Source organism: Dermochelys coriacea, chromosome 8, assembly GCF_009764565.3.
Source record: "Dermochelys coriacea isolate rDerCor1 chromosome 8, rDerCor1.pri.v4, whole genome shotgun sequence".
Classification (NCBI taxonomy): domain Eukaryota; kingdom Metazoa; phylum Chordata; order Testudines; family Dermochelyidae; genus Dermochelys; species Dermochelys coriacea.
In genome coordinates, this window is record NC_050075.1 from 72,367,347 (window position 1) to 72,380,200 (window position 12,854).

The following is a 12,854-nucleotide window of genomic DNA, read 5'->3' on the forward strand; positions in this document are numbered from 1 at the left end:
AAGCATCATACATCAAAAGCATATTAAATACCAAAGCCAGCTGACTCAGTAGAAGAGAGATGGACCACAATTAATTGAGCCTGAACTGGGAAGTATTCATAAAGGTGATCTAGATGGTGGGAGTCCCAGAGATGGACCTGTACATCTCCTCCATGTATAGTAATACCAGGAAATTATTCCATGACATGTCATCCTGAAATTTTGGGCATGGATGCTCTGATACAGAAATGGACCAGACTCATACTATGTACTCCTTCCCATTTGCTATTTTAAAGTACTTCAGAGGATAAGGCCAAAAAAAGTTTTGGAAATCCTCGTAGCATCACACTGGCCACAGAGACTTTGGTTCTCTTAGACAGTGCAAAATACAACTCAAAACCTCATAACATGGCAAAGACTTCTGTACCTTCTTAATCACAGACAAGTTGTAAATCCAAAACCATCCAAGCTGAGTCTAGCAATATATCTGGTTGTCCTGCAGCTTCATATAAGGACATTTTTACCTCTTTTTTTCTGTAAATACCTTTACATGGACATTTTTTGGAAGAGAAATAAAGACTTGCTTTTGAGTTTTCTAGAACAATTGATGGAATAAGAAGATTTTACTGACCTTTACAAGGAAGACAAAACATTAGGTAATGAAGAGCAGCTATAAGAACATATTAAGAATTCCAGAATGTTGCTGACAGATGTCAATAGAGCTGTCTGTAACACAAATCAGATATCCAGTACTTCCCATTCAATAATAGTGATACCAAGGAACAATGTTTACAATTTTTAATCCAACGTATTATTAGATTTTAGATTCTCTACTACAATAAAAGAAAGGGGGCAAAGCCATTCCTTTGAGGTATCTGTAAATTTAATTTACAGGTGTTCACTTATTGGGTACGTAACCAATGATTTTTGATAATTTAATTCAAACTGTGCTGTTATCTACAAGGAAATTGCATCCATAGTACTCACAGTGATGCTCATTCTGTGCAAACTTCTGTTGTGCAGTTATCTAATGGTCAAAGGAGTAAATAAGAAGCATGTGGGACACTGATGACTCTTTTTGTGAGTGGGGATAACCCTTCCACTTGGTGATATGTTGTCATATAAAGAATTTAATACATGTGTTGCTTATGGTCTAGCGATCAATCTCACCAAGGAAGTACAAAGAAAAGCTAGGGTTTGAATTTTTAATGGAGTCATGAGCCACTGTCTTGATGGAATTAACTTTAATTAGAGAATATTTTCAAAAAGCCATTTCAAAATCCTCATCAATTCTTGCTATTTAGAAGGTCTTTGGGAAGGTTTTCTCAAATCTTTTGGGGTAAATAAAAAAATTGCCTGTATCAGTGGGAAATTTTGTGTTGGTTCTTGGGTGCCAGGCTAAAAGGTTACTCTACCTTGAGTATAGGTATTCCCACACTCAATCTTGCTTCAGCTTTAACTTGATGGGTTGATGGGGCCTAATGCAACAGTTGTCATTTTGGCTGACACTGAGGTTTTGAACAAGGGACATCCAAACCTAAAAGCATGAGCTGCTACAGCTTGATCCTAAGCTCTATAGCTGATGAGTATAACAAATCATATCCTTTGCGGATTTGCACAGAGGGGGACCAATAACACATGCTTACCAGTGAATTATACTACCACTAACTATAACCCTTTCAAAAGATGGGGAACCTAATGCCCATTTGCCTGTCAAATTACCCATTTACGAGTTCTCTTTAGCAACATGCTGTAGTTTGATAAGAACAAAATCATGATTCCGGTAGATTGTGGAATGAGTCTTTTTCCTTTGGATGGGCAACATACCTCAGTTTCACATGATGTGTCTGTGGATACTGCTACTGGTTTAGCAAGCTGAGTGCAGAAATTTCTCTCACATACTGGAAAAGTTAAAAATAAATAAACTATGAAAATAAATTACTATTTTTTGTGGATACATCATTTTCAATTCTTTACACCTCTTTGTTAACCAGCAGTCTTGAATTAATTCAAATACACTCATGCTCATTGAGAACTTAGATCCTTGGCACATCAGAAGTTTAAAAATAAATGAAAACAGGATTTAAGCCCTGATTCAGAAAGTCATTCTCTCAAGACAGGACTGAAGCACATGCTTGAAGTTTAGCTCACTGTGACTTAAGCATATGGTTATCTGCTGCCCTGAATAGGAATGGAACTTAGGATGGAAAGGTTCTGTCAGTCCATTATTGTCATCATGATGTTTCTCACTGTTGCAGATGAACTAGTAATTTTACAGCTCAGGTTCCTCATGCTCATAGGGAGGTATTTGCTGTTTGAAGTTTTGTTAAAATACAATGCCATTACATTTTCAAGCATTCTGGTTTTTACTTTATTTGCCCTTTGGGCTCAGAGAAATATATTTTTAATTTTTTCACAAAATCTTGGGAGAACTGCAGAGTCCATTATATGTTTGGGAAGCTAACTGAGAGAGCTGGACAGTTGCCATGTAGAACTGTATTAAAAAACCTAAGCACCACTGGTGAAAACAGTAAAACACCACTGCTAAAAATCAGGTTGTTGTTTATACTAGATTCTTGAAGAGGAGAAATACTGGCATCTGATGTTTTCTTGCTTGTTTATTTTGGTGAAAGGAAGTTTTTTTTTGCAGGCACAGTCTGCATTTCCACTGAGCAGCACATTGTGGCCAGGAAACAATTTTATGATTGGGCCTGAATAAAATAAACAGCCTCAGGGGAGCTTTGCCCTTTCACTGACTCTCCCTGCTTTCCTGTTTTGCCATTTTGGAGCCTAAAATGTGCAAGTGAGTTACAGGAGTATCCTCTGGAACCATTCCAAATTACAGTTTACCCAATAAATAAGAACATAATTCCTTGTATTAAACTGTATCTCTTAATGGTGCTGCATATAATTCTCTGTATGCTACTAAATAGAAGACTAGTTGATTTTAAGGCCCAGGCCTCACACAACAATTTTTTTTTTGAAAGAGAAGGGACAGCACCAGTTTGCTGCTTCAACTTTTCCCCTATTTAGGGGGGTGAGGGAAGGACAGGATGGTTTTTCCATGAAAAAATTGTGAAGAGAAAATAGTACATTTGCCACAAGTGTAGTCCAGAGCTAATGCAGGAGATGCCATTGACAATGCTAGTTTCATTCAAAATTCTGTTTAGCAGGCAGGAGTAGAAAGGAGCCACTCCCACAATTTCTTGGTAAGAAATGTATGTTCTTTATCTTCTTTAACAAATTAAAAGAAATACTACAAAGGTCCAAACATAAATGCTGAAAAGCAAGTATTCTAGTATATACACAGTTGTGATAAATGAAGGAGGGGGGTAGCTTCCTTTTATGGACACCCAGCCAGCCAGTTAGCTATAAAATCCCTCTTAGTAATTGTTCTCTACTTGCTTTGCCTATAAAGGGTTAAAAAGTCTGACTGCATGCATAGGTAAAAGGAATTAAGTGGGCACCTGGCCAAAAGAGCCAATGGGAAGGCTAGAACTTTTTAAAATTGAAAACTTTTGTCTGTCTGTGGTTGTTCTCCCAGAGAGCAGGGACAGGGCTGGGACTATGCTGTAAGAAGCTTTAAGCGAGGTATGAAAAACCATCAAATCATACCTAGAAACTACTTATTTGAAACCCCCCCAGATACATAAGTAGATCAGGGAATGTCTAGGAAGACGTGATTAGGGTTTCTCTCTTTTATTTCTTTATGGCTTGTGGACTCCTCTGTGCTAACCCCAGGTGCTTTTGTTTTGCTTGTAACCTTTAAAATGGACCTCAAGAAAGCAATTTTGATGCTTAATTTTGTAATAGGCTTTTTGCTAGAGTTTTTTTTAAAAAATGTTCCAGATGCATTTCCTTTCTTTTTGTTTTTACTAAAAGTTACCTTCTTTAAGAACAGGATTGGATTTTGTGCATATGTTGTTTAATTAGCTGGTGGCAACAGCTGATTTCCTTTGTTTTCTTTCTCAGCTCTTCCCTAGAGGTGGGGATGAAAGGGCTTGAGGGTACCCCACAGGGAGGCATTCCCAAGTGTGCCTTCCTGGGTCAAAAGGGGTTTTTTGCACTTGGGTGGTGGCAGCATCTACCCATCCAAGATCAGAGAGAAGCTGTAACCTTGAGAGTTTAATACAAGCCTGGAGTGGCCAGTATTAATTTTTAGAATCCTTGTGGTCCCCCACCTTCTGCACTTGAAGTGCCAGAATGGGGAATCAGCCTTGACAACAGCAAAAAAAAAAATCCTTTGTTATAATTAGCTATTAGCTATCAAAATCTTGTGTAGCATATTTGCTGGAATTGTATACCTTGGCACAACAATACAAATTAGCAGATAATCATAACTTTCAGTTATCTTGCTTTTACTATTTATTTTTGTGTAATCATCGTGTTTCAGAACTTCAGTAGACAAAGCGTGTTTACCTAAGCACAGTGAGCCAAAAGAACCCCTGGCATCACTCCACTGACTTCAGTGGTAAAAATTTGCCCCAGATGTATGAAGTGGATTTGTATTTGCCCTACAGGCACATTGCTTTTCTTTCCAGTGAAACAATGATGGGGGACAGCATGATAATATGGAGAATTTTCATGCAGATTTTGCCTCCTGTTTCTTTGGGATTGTTTAAAAGAGGGTAGGACAGATAGCAGTTACTAAACTATTTTGAGTCCAGCATAGAGTGACCAGATGTCCCGATTTTTGGGTATTTTTGTTATATAGGATCCTATTACCCTCCACCCCCGTCCCGATTTTTCACATTTGCTCTCTGGTCACCCTAGGCCAGCATAGTATTACTAAAGGTTGCCATAGACAATGCCTATAAAGCACATGTTCTCTAATTGTTTTTTCTTTTCCTGATAACTGACCAAGAACAGGTTTTTCTCCCTTATGAATAACTATTCTGAGCTTTTACTTATTATATGCCAGCTTTCACTAGTAGTTGGTATCACATATGTTCTTATTCTGGGACAGTATTATAAACCTTAAGTTTGACATCAGTCCCTAAGATTGCACATGTTATGTTCTTCATTTATATAGAATATAGGCCACATATGGAAAATGATATTTCCCTCTTTTTTTTTGTTTTAGATATGCAAAAGTATCAAATTTTGTGTTTCATTTTTTCCTAAACAAACATAAATTCCATAAACTTTATTGGCAGGATCTAGGATCTGCATCTGATTTTGTTTTGGGGTTTTTTTTTGGTTTTATAAAGTGGTAACTTGCATGAGTGGGGATGTAGCATACAAATTATTTTAAAAGGGAAAAGAAATAGTTTATCTTCAATTCCATGCCATTTTAAAAGGGTGCATTAAGCATCAAGGTGACAGAGAGAACAGCATGTGATATAACAACAATATTAGATAGAATATTTGCAAAATACAGTTTACATATTGGTTTGTGAGATCTTCAGATTTACAGTTTTACAATTTCTAAATAATTGGTGTTGCGAGGCCTTTGTCCTGGTTCCTAACTGATGTTTTCTAGATAAGCAGTAGTATTTTCAGAGGCAGAAAAGTTGCCAACTTTTGGAGTGTATTTTTTAAAAATAATTTAGTGCTTAGGAAAGATGACAGATTTGCAGTCTTGGAGAGTAAAGTCCTCTGTCTACAGAAAAGTACACTGTGGGCAGAGTAATATCACAATTTACAAAGGGTTCAAATCCTAGTCCCATTTAAATCAATAGGAGTTCGGCTATTGACGTTGTTTGTGTAATGACAAGTTGTACACTCCTTCACCTGCAGAACATCTGCACTGGTGGTGGGACAATAGCAGAATTGCTGCCATTAATTTTACAGCCAGGCTTCCATAGGAGCTTTGCTGATGGAGCTGCTTAGAGAACAAATAGGCACATTTCCCAGCCTGTGTGGACCTAGCCTCACCTGCCTTGCCTGCTTTGGGAAGCTGATACAGGTCAGGGCAGCCCACAATTGGCCAGGGATGGTAGGTGGAATGTGCTTGTACCATTGCTTCTGGCAGATTTATTGCTTCTGCAGCTTACAATATGGATTGTATTGGCAGTGAATCAGACTTTTTACATGTAAGGTAGCTATATTTTTACACATATGATTAAGTGAGTTACTGTATTTTCAGATTGTACTGAAGTACTTGATACCCTTTCACAGTAAAGAGGTCTGTAAGATGAATATCAAAAGTAATATTAATGAGCGTCTAAAGCCAAAATTACAGGAATTATGAAAATGGTTAAACATAAAAACCATTAAACTGTTTACTGAAGCTTCTCAGATATACTGCAGCTAATGAGCATTTCTGCTATTTAAATAAGCTCAAATTGAACACACATTACATGGCAATATAATTAGTCATGGCAGTCAAACTCACACAGACTCACTTTTAAAGCTTTATTTGAGGAATCTTTTCCATTCAGTTTGTTTTGTTAATTAAAATATTTTTCAGTATTCTTTTTTAATAATATTGTTTTTGCAAGTGGTATAGTTTGCTGCTGCCTTTCCATTTATGTTTATTTGCACTATGAATACACCAAATGTGGAATACACATTAGATGCTTTCCCTTTGTGGTGTTTTTGATAGTGTCACTTGTTGACAATAGAATAATTCAGTTGTACTGTCTTTCATCCAGAAGGATCCCTTTCAATTATATACATATATTTGATCAGAAGTTTCAGAAGAATGAAACACAGACACAGGGATGGATTTTAAAGTGAAAGACCACAACTTCTTAAACTTTAATGGGAGAGGGTAAACCAAAAACAAAAAACGAAACATTTAATTTGGGTCCAATTCAGTGTTAAATGGCCTCTATGGCAAATAGCCTGGATTGGGTCATTCAGCCTGCCTCCAAGTATTCAGCCTGCTTCTGAATCCTCTTACCCTCCTTCTCTGGGGGGCGGGAATGAGGGTCTTCATGAAGGGCAGCTCAGTCTGTGAAGACTTAAGTTCTTTGGGATGTTTTGGGGATCACACAGGTCAGGGTGTTCTGTCACCCCCTGCCCTTTAACCTTGGGATGCCTTAATATTGTGCTGCTATGGGTCAGATCCGTGACACCTAGTAGCCTGCCCACAATCACAAAGACTTACTGGCTTCCACCAGCCTAATTACTTCTTGCAGGATGACACCAACAGCTTTTCCAATCCCAAATTTCCCCAAATATGTCCTTCCTTAGTTCTCAAGTACTAGACTTTTCCCCTCTGGTTCATCACCCTCCAAAATGTAAAACCATTCCCCTAAACACTAGCTTACTTTGGTGCACACCCTCCACACAGTTTGCACACTAGAGACCTGCTTGGGATAAAAATTAACAAAATGTTTATTTAATAGAAAAACCCACAAATTCAAAGATGAAAAAGTAAGAGAGAGCCAACAGATACAAGTTACACAGAAAACAAACATAAAGATGCAACCTCGGGCTTTATGCTTCTATATTAGATAAAACTCCTTGTCTAATAATAAGTTACCTAAGTAACTTTAGGTAACTTTAACTTTTAGTAACTAACTGTAGGTGGGATCCAACATTTCACAGCCAGATTCCCACTTGGCTGCTGGCCGGGGTGAAAGTAATTTAAAGGATTTACTGGTACGCTGGAGTTCTGAAGGAGGGCGTGGCTTCAACCGGAAGAGGCAGGGCCTTTAAATCACCCCTGGAGCTCCCAGCAACAGAGGCGGCTGAGAGCCTCAGGGCTCAGGGGTGTGATTTAAAGGGCCCGGGACTCCAGCTACCACCACCGCAGCGGAGCTCCGGGCCCTTTAAATTGCTGCCCGAGCCTGGGTGCCGGAGCCCCGGAGTAGCGGTGGCAGGGCTCAGGCGCAACTTTAAACGGCCCGGGACTCCTGCCACTGTGGGGAGCCCCGGCCCTTTAAAGCGCCGTCCGAGCCCCACTGCCTGAGCCCTGATGTAGTGGCGGCAGGGCTCGGACGGTGATTTAAAGGGCCCAGGGGCTCCCCACAGTGACTGGGAAGCGATTTACACACACAGCAGAGGAGGTGAAATCATTAATGAAAATGTTAAATAAGACTGCACTCAAGACTGATCCCTGATGAGCTCCACTAGTAACCTCTCTCTAGCCTGACAGTTCATCTTTCAGTATGATCCATTGTCTCTTGTATTTTATCCCAATTAACATTTACCAATGTTTTAATTCCTCACCAGATTAGTAATTTTACTGCCAGTATTGCCTACTTGATGGTTACTGTAATTAGTTTTAGCACTGTATTTCCCCTTGTTGTCCATTCTCCTACCCTCTGTTGTTCCTTTTGCCTTTCCTGTATTCGCTTCTACTTGACTTTCCTTCCTCTCAATATCGGAATCAGGCATGGAAATTGCATGAGCATCTCCCAACCATCTCCCCCAAATTCCAGGTTTAAAATTCATGTAAGCAGTTGTGCCAACCTCCATCCCAGAAGCCTGTTATCCTCCCTATTCAGATGGGATTCAGATTTATTCAGATTTATGGGAGCCCATCCCAGATTTATGGGAGCCCTTTGTCTGTGAATGCGTCCCAGTAGTTGAACATCCCAAAGCCTCCGTGTAGCACCATTGCGTCAGCCATCTATTGATCAGCATAATCTTGTCTTACCTTCACTCTCCTCCTCTAGAGACTGAAGAATCCCACTGAAGATCACCTGAGCCTCCATTTCTTTAGGTATATTCCCCAGCCTGAGGTAGTCTTTCTTGATGTGTCCCAGTGAGATTCTAACAGTATTATTTGTTCCCAAATGAAGGACAATTAGTGGATTCTTTCCTGCTCCCATTAGGATCTTCTTCAGCCCCAGATCCACATCCCATATCTTAGCTCCCAATAGACAACACAGCCTTCTGTTCTCCAGAAAGCTCTGGTCACAGGCCTAATGATCAAATACTTTCCTGAACCACAGTCAGTTTGAGATATTAAATGAAAGCTAATGTATTGCTGCATAAATGTTACTGAAGTATTCCCAGTAACTATATTCCCACTATAGTTAAGGATCGTTTTGCATTTTCCTTTTGAAACTTCCTTTTCAAAGTTGAAGAAAATGCCTCAGTCTGAAGGTTATGTTTGGTGTGATATTGTGATTGTTTAAATATTTTTAAGTAAAACCTTCTCAGATATTTTTGTATTCAGCTACTAGGAGTGTCCAGGCTTTAGTTTAGTTTTGGGGTTTTTTGCCAAATTCAACCACAAATGTATTTTTTGCAATCAGTAAGTCTTTAAACTTTGAATAATAAGCTAGAACACTGATGTTTACAAAGAATACTATGAAAAGCAATTATTTTGCATGTTTAGCAGCTATTTTTCAAAGTGAAATACTGTGTCAAGTTTCAGCACCAGAAGCGGTTACTCTATTTTAATACTTTATACCTCGGAGGAGGCCCAAACTGGTGCCGTTTTCATTTAGTTTTGAGAGTGTGTTACAGTGTGGAATAGTGAATCCAAACTGCTGCCTGTGATTTTGGATCTAACTTGGTTGCAAAAAGAACTTTGGGTCTGGGTCCTAGGTATGTGAAGAGTGAAAAGAAATATGTGACAGAGTATATTGTGCTTGTATCTTTCTTTCCCAGTATAGTATTTTGCCTCTGAATGGACTCCGCTCTCACACAAAGAGATACTCTCCACCTCTTTTCCCATCCAGCAGAAATCTCACCTGCTCCCAATTATCTCCATATCCCCAGAGTGTGTTTGATTCTGGAAGGGGAGGGCATGGTATGGAGCCTGGAAAGGAAGTTGGGAGGGGATATTCAAGAAGGGCTTTAGGTTTGCTGTGTGCTTGAACATATATTTGGGCAATACCAGGGGTGAAAGTAAGTTAGAGGACTTACCGGTATGCCGGAGTCCTGAGCAGGGGGCATGGTCTCAACCGGAAGAGGCAGGGCCTCTTGATTTAAAAGGTCTAGGGCTCCAGCTGTGGTAGTGGTGGCTGGGAGCCCCAGGACCTTTAAATCACCCCCAATCACCCCCAAACCCTGGGCCCTTTAAATCACCCCCAAGCTGCAGAGGCGGCTGGGAGCCCTTGGGCTCGGGGTGATTTAAAGGGCCCAGAGCTCCAGCTGCTGCTACTGCAGCAGAGCCCAGGCCCTTTAAATCACTGAGGAGCCCTGGGGGCTCCCAGCTGCCACCGCTACCCCGGGGCTCAGGGCTCTGGCAGAGCTTTAAAGGGCCTGGGGCTCCGCTGTGGTAGTGGCTGCCAGAGCTCCGAGCCCTTTAAATCCCTGCCTGAGCCTGCTGCCTGAGCCCTGGGGTAGCAGCAGCTGGACTCTGTCAGGAATTTAAAGGGCTCCGGAGCTCCAGCCTTTTAAATCCCCTCTGGAGTCCCGCCACCACTACCCTAGGGCTTTGGCAGCAGGGCTCCGGAGAGGATTTAAAGGGCCGGGGCAGTAGCAGCAGCTGGAGCCCAGGGGCCCTTTAAATGCCTGCCAGAGCCCCACTGCCGCTACCCCAGGTCTCGGGCAGCAGGGCTCAGGTAGGGATTTAAAGGGCTTGGGGCTCCGGCAGCCACTACTGCCCTGGCCCTTTAAATCCCCTCCGGAGCCCCGCGACCGCTACCCTAGGGCTTTGGCAGCAGGGCTCTGGAGAGGATTTAAAGGGCCGGGGTGGTAGCAGCAGCTGGAGCCCAGGGGCCCTTTAAATGCCCGCCAGAGCCCCACCGCCGCTACCCCATGTCTCGGGCAGCAGGGCTCAGGTAGAGATTTAAAGGGCTCGGGGCTCCGGCACCCGCTACTGCCCTGGCCCTTTAAATCCCCTCCAGAGCCCCGCCGCCACTACCAGAGGGCTTTAAATTGCAATTTGGGAAAACCGGTCCACCATACCAGCTTACTTTCACCTCTGGACAATACTAAGAGTTTGCTCTCATGTCTTAGTGCTGGTGGCAGACTCCCATATGTCTATGTCTTAGCAATGTTAGAAGATGGCTAAACAGTGTGCTTCTACATATACTTTGCTAATGCCTGGGCTTGGCTTACTGCATGGATCTATGCATGTTTTGGCAATGCAGGCCATTAACAGCATACAGTATGTGGTCCAACTGCTCCTCTATACTAGGTAGATTCATAATGTTCCGTCTGTGAGGCTGCATGCTTTTTTATTTTACCCCATTATAGTTCTAGGTGAAGGGTAAGAATTTTTTAAGTGAGGAAGGGGATTATGTAAATTGGCAACATTGCAAATGAGGAGAGAAAAATGTGGATTCCAACATATTGCTAAATCTCTAAATCCAAACCTAAAACTACAGGTGGTTTTGGTTTTGACTTTGGAAAGATAAAACCTGACTAAGGTTTTGCCAACCCAAAATATACCCACTTACGCCCATCTCAAGTAAAAACACAACACATATTTGACATTTTTCTATAAATACTGAGAAATATTCTTGTCATATGCTAGCAGGTTTCTCTTTTACATATATGACAGCACAGCTACATCAGTTTAATTGACCTTGGCAATCTGCATCTGCTAGTGATATGTCCCTGGGGAACACTGCAGTTTTAAACTGCATTTTATTGCAGAAATTTGGGTGTCACAATATAGTTAAAGCTATATAAAATAGCTCATTTTGATACATGGCTTCAAGATTTGCTACAAGTATTTATTTGAAAATATTTTTTCGTTATAAATCTACATTAAAATGTCTTTGTATTTATAAAGAAGCTAATTTAAAAGTTAAAGTAGGAAAATAATACACAGTTAAAATGTTTTGTATTGAGAAAGATGACCTTTAGTAGATGGCGGTGGGATGATCTTAAGTTTTGCTATTTGTATTCATGTCCCATTTGTACTATTCCATGAAGTATAAAAAGTAGTGTGTTGTTCTGTGCATTTCAGCTCTGTTTTATGTACAATCTGTCCATCTGCTCTGTGTGTGTCACAAATAAGAGAACTGAAGATATCTTTTCTGCAATAATGTTCCATAGGAAAAGAGGAGAAAATAGTTGCTTTCTGTTTTAACAGCATATATTTCTTCCCATGTGATTTACACTTTGGGGGGTCTGATTCACCCTTGCATTACTCCAGATTTCTGTCCGTGTAACTCCACTGAAATTGCGATGGCATAAAACTAAACAAACATAGTGGTGAATCAGGTACGTGGGCTTCCCATTCTGTAGTTAACATCGTAACCACTCCTATTTTAATTTTTTTATTTTTCAGTTGTCTTCAGGCATATAATTCATGAGCGCGCGCGCGCGCACACACTTTTTCGTGACCTCTTCTCCCAAAGCAGGTGGTCAGTCAATGATACCACGCTGTGGGTGTTTTTTTGGAGATTTTTTGTGATAGTGATTTTTTGTGATTTATTTTCCTAAAATAAAAAGAAGAGTGGATGGAGATTTATAGACTGAGAAGAAACGGTAGTCCAGTGGCTAGATTTCTAGCCAGGATCTTGGGAGACCAGGATTCAATTTGCTCTTCCACCACGAACTTCCAGTATGACCTAGGCCACGTCTCTTTGTTCCTCATTCCCCATTTTTAAAATGGGTATAATTGTACCTCAGAGGGGTATTGTGAAAATAAATACATTAAAGATTGTGGGGAAAAAGATTGGGAGGTTTCAGATGACACTTTGATAATGGTGTCTAAAATGGAAAGATTAAACAGAACAGCATGCTAAAAATTCCTAGAGTAATGTGGGAGATTCTGCAGTTTTGAAATCTAGCTTGCTTGGAATGGAAATGAATTTCAAAAAGTTCCCACACAACAAAATTCCTGAAAAAAAATTGTTTTGAGTCAATGAAACATTTCATTCTGATTTTGACTTGCTATTTTAAAAATGTTTATATTTATAAAAATAAAAAAAATTCAATCCAAAAACTCATTCTGAAATGAAAAAGTGAAACATTTTATTCTGAAAATGTTGAGAGAGGGTTTCTTAACCCTGTTGAATTGCTTTTTTTATTAAAAAAAAATTCAGAAGCAAAATTTTGTCAAAATCATC

General features: G+C 40.3%; 1 protein-coding gene across 2 annotated transcripts in view; it reads left to right on the plus strand.

The window, feature by feature from the left end:
- Window positions 1-12,854, plus strand: part of DPYD (dihydropyrimidine dehydrogenase) — a 542,721-nt gene that overhangs the window by 272,816 nt on the left and 257,051 nt on the right. The gene's annotated exons all lie outside the window — the stretch shown is intronic.